The sequence below is a fragment of the Eutrema salsugineum genome, unplaced genomic scaffold (assembly GCF_000478725.1).
Source record: "Eutrema salsugineum unplaced genomic scaffold, Eutsalg1_0 scaffold_3, whole genome shotgun sequence".
Taxonomy (NCBI): Eukaryota; Viridiplantae; Streptophyta; class Magnoliopsida; order Brassicales; family Brassicaceae; genus Eutrema; species Eutrema salsugineum.
In genome coordinates this window covers 7,509,012-7,516,601 of record NW_006256756.1, presented here as the reverse complement: position 1 = coordinate 7,516,601, position 7,590 = coordinate 7,509,012, and the positions used below count along the sequence as shown (strand labels likewise).

The following is a 7,590-nucleotide window of genomic DNA, read 5'->3' as shown; positions in this document are numbered from 1 at the left end:
TGCTGGAAAGAGAGATTTGATGGCAGAATTGAAATCAGCTTTGAAAAAGAATGAGGTTTGAGCCAATAATCTCTTAAAAAGCTTAAATTTTGAAAAATGTGTTCTATCTCCTAAATCTCCAAGTCTTTTGCGTTTTTGTGGAAAAAACGGAAAATTTCAGGGAATTTTTAAGTTTACGGGAATTTATCTTTCTTGTCTTGCACGCAAGGAAATTTTAAAACTTACGGAGAATCTTAACGGGCTTTACCGGGAATGCCCCGAAAAACACCGGGAATCACCAGGTAACACCGGGAAACACAAGGTAACACCACGAAACACCAGGTAACACCGGGAAACGCCGGGAATCACCAGGTAACACCAGGAAACGCCGGGAAACTTCAAAAAGCGGCAGAAATCTGCATCGTCGTCTCAACGACCAACGGCCGCGGTCAGGAGACGCACGACCGCGGTGATTGAGGGCTCAGCCGCGGTCACGTTCACGGTGCTGCGGTCGATGCTTCCTTGGCCATGGGTCGGTTGGTCGCGACCGCGGCTCTTCCTCCTGCGGCCTTCGTCCAACTTTCTGGTCTTTGCCGGGACGAGCAGCTAAAAACCTACCATTTTCTTCTTGGTTTTTCTAATTTTCTGATTTTTTTTTTTTTTGTGTTTTTGTTTTAATAAAATACCTGAAACTAAAAAGAAAAGAAAAGCATAAATTGTAAAAAGGAAAAGGAAACTAAAAGAAAGAGTACCTAAATGGGTTGCCTCCCATTAAGCGCTTTTGTTTTAAGTCGTTTAGCTCGACGTAGGCAAGAAGAATCAGGCTGATTTGAATGGCACTCCACTTGATGTGCCCTTATCATTTCCGGTCGCTGGAGGTTTTACTTCTTCTCCTTGAGGAGCCGTCTTCTTTCCTTTACTCTTCTTTCGGACTTTAACATTGTTTAAAACCCTTTTTGTGTTTTCGATCAGCTCCTGGATTTGGTCCTCACTAGTTTCTGTTGCATTTGGTGGAATGATGATCTTGATCTTCGCAAAAGCTTTCGGCTTTTCTTTTTCTTTCTCTTTTGGCCTGTTTCCTTTGCTTGGAAAATCATCTAAGATAGTCAGGTAGTACCTTCTGCGATCAACATTGAGGAAAACAGCATGCCGGTTTGCGTGATTGATTACTGCTCCTACTGTAGCTAGGAATGGTCTTCCGAAAATGAATGGCCTCTCCTTGTCTTTATCCATCTCCAGGACTTGGAAATCAGCTGGAACAATCTTATCTCCCACTAGAACTTGTAGATCATGAATCGCCCTTTCGGTATCTTTTTGAGATGAATCTCCAAAAATAACCTTAACCGTCGATGTCCTTAAGGTTTTTATGCCCAATTTCTCGGCAAATGTCTTAGACATGATGTTGACATTGGCTCCGGAATCGCACAGGCAGTCTGTAAACTTGATTCCTGAAATGAAACATTGGAAAACAAAACGTCCCGGATCGTCGGCTTTTGTAAGCTTTTGAAACGGTGATCGTTCAGGTACCTTAAATGGTGGCTGCTTGGCATCGACATCTTTGTACAGTGGTACAAAGATTGGGGTTTCTTCTTTCTTTCCATCTGTTCTGGCCTCTTCTTCTGGCAATGTGGTTATGGCGTTGCAAAACCTCTTAGGATTATCTTCAACTCTTCCTGGAAGAACTCCACTTTGCCTCTTCATAGAGTCGGCTGTTCGGGCGACTTGCACGTCTAGCTTTTTGACGTGCGAAGATAAAGATTCGAACTTACCGTTCAGGTCATTGTACATGCAGTCGACTTTCACGTTCACGTCTTTAGATGTTTTTTCGTTCGTCATAACGAGCTGTTGGATGGACTGTTCAAGTCTACCGATTTGTGAAGCTAGCTGGTTCGTCATGACTCCTTTCTGTTGTACAAATTGATTGTTAAAACCCGTACCTTGGTAGTTATATGGCTGTCGCGGTTGATATGTTCCTGTTCCTCCGAAGTTTCCAACTTGAAACTTGTTTTGGAAGGATTTTTGCTGAGGTGGGTAGTACTGATCTTGAGGATTCTCCACATTTGGATTGCGGTAAGAGAGGTTGTTGTAATTTGCATTCCGGAAGTTGTTGTTGAAACCATTGTTGGAACGATTTTGATATGGCACCAATGCTCCTACATAGTTCACATCTTCTTCTTGAAAGGCGTGATTAATGTGATCAATATCACTAGGTCCTTCATCTTCTGCGCCATTGTTGGTCTCACAAGCATGGATTGGGCGATTGTTGCTCTTCAGAAGCTGGCTCATCATGTTCTTCAACTCGGTTATCTCCTTGTTTTCTGTTCCGGTTTGCTTCGTCGATCGATCGTATTCAGGACAATCATTGCTATTGGCTTGAGCCTAATTTTCGATGAGGGCTCTTCCTTGGGCTATCGTCTTTTGTCCAAAATCTCCATTGCTAGCTGTATCAAGTGAAAGTTTGTATTTTGGTTTCAAACCTCGGTAAAATGTGCTCAGCAGGCTTGATCCATGAAATCCATGGTGTGGGCAATCACGTTCATACTCCTTAAAACGTTCCCAGGCTTCATAGAAAGATTCAGTTGGCCCTTGTTGAAAGTTTGAGATCTTTGTTCTCAACTGATTCGACCTTGACTTAGTATAGAAGTGATTCAGGAAAGCAGTTTTACATTCTTCCCAATTAGTGACCGATCCTGCAGGCAAAGATTTCAACCAACGGTGAGCTTTATCTGCTAATGAAAAAGGGAACAACTTACACTTTAAATAGTCTGGTGGAACTTGGTTTGTTCTCATCATGCTGTAGATTTCTTCAAAAAACTCGATATGGTCCATTGGGTGTCCAGAAGGAACTCCATGGAATTGGTTTTGTTTCACCAATGAGATGATTTGAGGCTTGACTTCAAACTCATTCCGGTTCGGAAATGGAACTTGAATTGCAGATCGGTTCTGAAAGTTTTGAGTAGGTGCATCAAAATCGGCTATGCGATGGTTTCTGGCTTGTCTTCGGTGTTGATTTGCCGGCTGTACAGGGCGGTTAACGCGCTCATTCGGCTGCATTCCTTGGTGGTGACCATCGGCTGCATTGATGGGTGCATCAAGGTCTTCACGTTCTTCTCTCTCGCGGTTCTGGTGGTTTCTTGGAGGAGCCTCATCCTCCTCTCCATCTTGTTGAGCATGATCACCTCCTCTGTGACCATTCTCTTCATTTTCTCCATGTTCGGACCCGTCTTGGTCCATATTTAAAGTTCGATTAATAGGATATCCAGGCTGGTCGTCGTTGGCCATTCCTTGTGTTCGTCTAAGTCTTCGAAGTTCTCTTTCGTGTCTATCTATCTCGTCTAGAATTGGAATGTTTTCTACAGGTCTGCGCCTGGTATTCATGCAATTCAGAGAAAAACAAAAGAAGGGAAAGATAATTCAGCAAAACGTTAAGAAAGAACTAGAGATCAGGTGTCTAGAACAGAAGTTAAAACAAGAAAAATAACAAAAGGCAGCGACCCGGCAACGGCGCCAAAAACTTGATGTCGTGTCAACTGCGTGAGGGAACAAGTTTTACCCTTAACAAAACAAATGAAAGCCGCAAGTGCACAGCTAATCAGTTGTAGTATTTAGGATCGAATCCACAGAGATTTGTGTGCCTGGTATTCTTCTACGGTTTCTAACTTTATGTCTAGACTAGATTAGTTTTAAAGGTTGGTTGTTTGTCACGAATTAAACTAAAACAAAAGAAAGCAAATAAATCTATCCTAAAGAGCAAGTAGAATAATTGAACAAAAAGGAAGTAAAGCAAGCAAATATCGAACTAAAGCAATTGAAATGCAGATCTAAATAGGTAAATAAAAATCAATTGGTTTGTAAACTATGGCTTAAAACACTGAGCTTTTGGGAACTCTAAGGGATCATAATCGGTTTTAACACTAGGGTAGATAGATTGGGATTGACGGATATCGATATATAGGTGGTTCTAGAGCTAGAGTACGGCGGTATGACTACGTCACTGTCGTGATCATAACCAACTGTTTCTCGCAACCCTGACCAGTAGGTTTCCACTCTGGCCCTGGAAGGGAAAGAACGCAAGAGCTGCACAAGACTCGTCAATACTAACGATCTCGCCGCAGGTAGGTTTCCACTCCTACGAAAAAATCGCCTATTTCATTCTAGGGCTGATACTTAATGAAAACTTTCGCAACACTAACTATCTAGATCAGATACTAGGTGATCAATCAAGCATATATGCAATAAGAACAAGAATAAACAGAGAACAGCTCGAAATCCCTGATCTATAAACCTAGATGTCTTAATCGATTATGAGAGCCCCTTTCGGGAACCCTAAGCCCAACTCGGGATCTACTCAGACATGGCTGAGGTCGACATCATCATTGGTTTTAATAAAGTAATGAAAACAGTAAAGAAAAGAGATGAAGAAAGCTTCTCTATTGAAGAACTCGGACTTGAACAAATCTTCTACAAAAATCGCATAAAAAACGGCGAAAGGAAAGAGTTTCTGTAAAGTATGAAGGGTGGTGTCTAAAAACAACCTAAATGACAAGTATTTATAGTCTTCAATACTCCATGGTCTCTAGGGTTCCAGAATTGAGGCTGAGAATGACTTTGGGCTTCAGAAATATGGGCTTTAATTCGGAGCTTGATGGTCGTGGTCGGGAGTGACGTGATCGCGGGGATTTGGTGGTTGGCCGCGGTCGGGAGGCTTCTTACCGCGGGAAATAGGCTGTTGGCCGCGGTCGCGTGACTTGCTGGCCGTCTTCTAGTGGCTCCGGGGCTAATGGAATATCTTGAGATCCAACTGTTGGAAGGTCTTCAAACCAAGTGCATTTGAAAGCTGGTTGATTCCTCTATAAGTTGTCCAGCTTTGAGGGTGATCAGACGGTGAGAAGGTCTTCGTCTCTCCATGAGAGTTCTGACGGTCTGCATTTATCGAAAAGAGTCTTTTTGTTCTAATTTGTGCCTCTTTATCCCAAATTACCTGAAAAGTCTTTTAAAATCCGGAAACATAGAAATCCTTTGAAAACCTTTGAAAATGGAGTAAAAACACCTGTCAAAGATATTAAAGTGATCCCTAAAAATGGTCAAAATCTGGTGTTATCACACTTATCTGCATATAAGACAATAGAAAACAAGAGTGTATGTGGTTTGAAAGAGGATTGGTTAAGGTGGGGAACTAGCTAAAGATGAACTAGCCATTCAGGATCAACATAGAGTGGTAAAAGGATAAATGAGTCCTGAATGTATGATTCGTTTTCCTGGTCTAATGCTTCAATGAGAAAATTAAGTCCAAGTTAAGTCCAAATAAAACAGAGCTAGTGTATTCTTTCATCTAAATCGAAATCATTCAAATTCCTCTTGGGTACTTCGTTTCAAATGTGCTTAGCTACTGCCTAGTCTAGTCCTAAATCATGAATGAGCATGTCACTAGGAACAGTCTAAAAACACACGGTCAACTATCATTGATTCATGTTCACCATTCCCTTTAAAACGTATTTTGTTTTGAAAACCGATTTTGAAAAACTTAAAGGAAAATGCAAAAAGTGTAGATAATGCAAGACTCATGAAAGAAAAGTGGTTAGAAAGGGATGAAACCCTCCCCAAGACTTAAATCACATTGTCCTCAGTGTGAAACAAGTCGAGATTGGATGAGAAAAATGCATAGATAATCGAATTGGTAAGGCCAAAGAGAACTTACCTGGATCTGGGATGCTGGTGGAGAGGAACCGGATTCATTCGAAGAGGTTTGGGAAGGTGATAGGTGGTGATGAAGGTGGTGGAGGGTGATGAATGAGGTGGAGTGGGGATTGGTGAGGTGAAATGAGGTGAAGTGGGTGGTTTGGGGTCGGGTTTGATCTCAACGACCATTTACCGCGGTCAGGAGCCACACGACCGCGGCAAACCGGTGCTCGGCCGCGGTCAGAAAGACACGGCCGCGGTCGAAGGGCTGTTTCCCGCGGTCAGAGCACCTGCGACCGCGGGGGCTTATATCGCGGCCTGTTCCTGATTCTCTTTGGTTCCTGCTGGGCCGAGCAGTTAGGGACCATCCTTCTTTTTGGTTTTTTTGGGTTTTTTGTTTTTTTTTTGGCTTTTTTGTTTTTATAAGAAACACCTGAAACTAAGAAAAAGAAAGAAAAATCCTAAAAAAAACAATACCTAAATGGGTTGCCTCCCATTAAGCGCTTCTGTTTTAAGCCGTTTAGCTCGACTTTTGGTGTTGGACGTGGCTTAGTCCAATGAAGAAGACCTTGTCCTGAGACAAGTCTTTTTCGACATCTCCTTGCTTTCCTTTGTATATCCCTTATAACGCCATTCCCAATTGGAAATTTTTTCCTCAGGTTCGAGATGGTAGCCTCTTCCAGGATCAAAAATCAGTCTTGGAGCTCTTTTGAGGCATGAGTCTTCAACACCACTTGTGATAGGAGAACGTCTTAGATGCTTGTATGATGAGGTGAATAAGGTCTCTCTCACTTCATGACATTGAACCATGTTGCAAGAAACAAGGACAGATGATTCTTTATGATCTGAAGTGGTGGAGATGGTTAAGCATCCAAGGTGATGACAGTTTGGTTGGAGAGGTGTCGCCATGGCTTAGCTGTCCAAGTGTCGGTATAAAGAGCATTCTCCGCGGGTGAAAGTGTCACGACCGCAGGGAAAGGTGGTTTGGCCGCGGGTGCAAGTGTCGCGACCGCGGAAAAACATGTGTTGGCCGCTGGTAGCGCACACGCGACCGCGGTGCCGAATGTCCTAGGAGAGATGTACATTCCCTCTTGCTTTTTGTCTCCAATTCTTTTTCCTTGTGGATAGTCTTCGGAAAAGAGTCTTGAGGGCCATTTATGCTTCACTCTTGCTTCAATTAAGTCTACATACCTCTCATATGAGCATTGGTTAAAGGTGTACATAAGAATATACCATTGTTCGTCAAGCTTGTAAATCCGGCATTTTCTTTGGGTGCTCTTCTTTCTAGAACGTATCCAACATCTTTTGTAATTCCTCCAGGGTCAAATATTGGATCATCTACGCCGCCTATTGTCAGCCAATGAGAGTTCCTTGTAAGAATTACCGGATGTGAGGTTTTCTTGTCCATCTTTGTGAAACTCATACATTGATTCGGGTAGTCGATGAGTGTTTCAACAGATGCCAGGAACGAAGTACCAAATATCAAGGGTTTTGTTCCATCCTTTCTCATCTCCATAGCATGGAAATTAGTAGAAACAAGACAAACTTTCCCTTGAAAAGGCAATTCGGATTTGAAACCGAGTGGAGCTGCACCAGAAAAACCTCCATAGTGAATGTAAACCTTAAAAGGATGAAAAAACGAAATACCTATATTCTCTGCAATGGTCTTTGGTATGAGATTCACATCAGGTCCAATATCACAAAGAGGATCACGAAATTTCACTCCCTTGATTGAGAATGGGGCATCAAACTTCTCAGGATCCTTTCTCTTAGAAAGCGCCTCCACTGGTAGTTTTGATGTCACCATTAGTGTCTCATCTTTCACGTGGTCTGTCTCACAGTCAAGATGGTGAGGAGCTGAAGGAGAAAAAGGCTTTGGTTCATCAAGAGGAAGTGACTTATGATCTTGTTTGTCATCTCCAAAACACCTGA

At 42.5% G+C, this 7,590-nt stretch overlaps 1 non-coding gene across 1 annotated transcript; it reads left to right on the top strand.

The window, feature by feature from the left end:
* Positions 1-2,491: 2,491 nt before the first annotated feature.
* LOC112085763 lies at positions 2,492-2,597 on the top strand. Its single transcript, XR_002899062.1, has one exon. It is a non-coding gene; the product is annotated as a small nucleolar RNA R71 (small nucleolar RNA).
* The last annotated feature ends 4,993 nt before the right edge of the window (positions 2,598-7,590 follow it).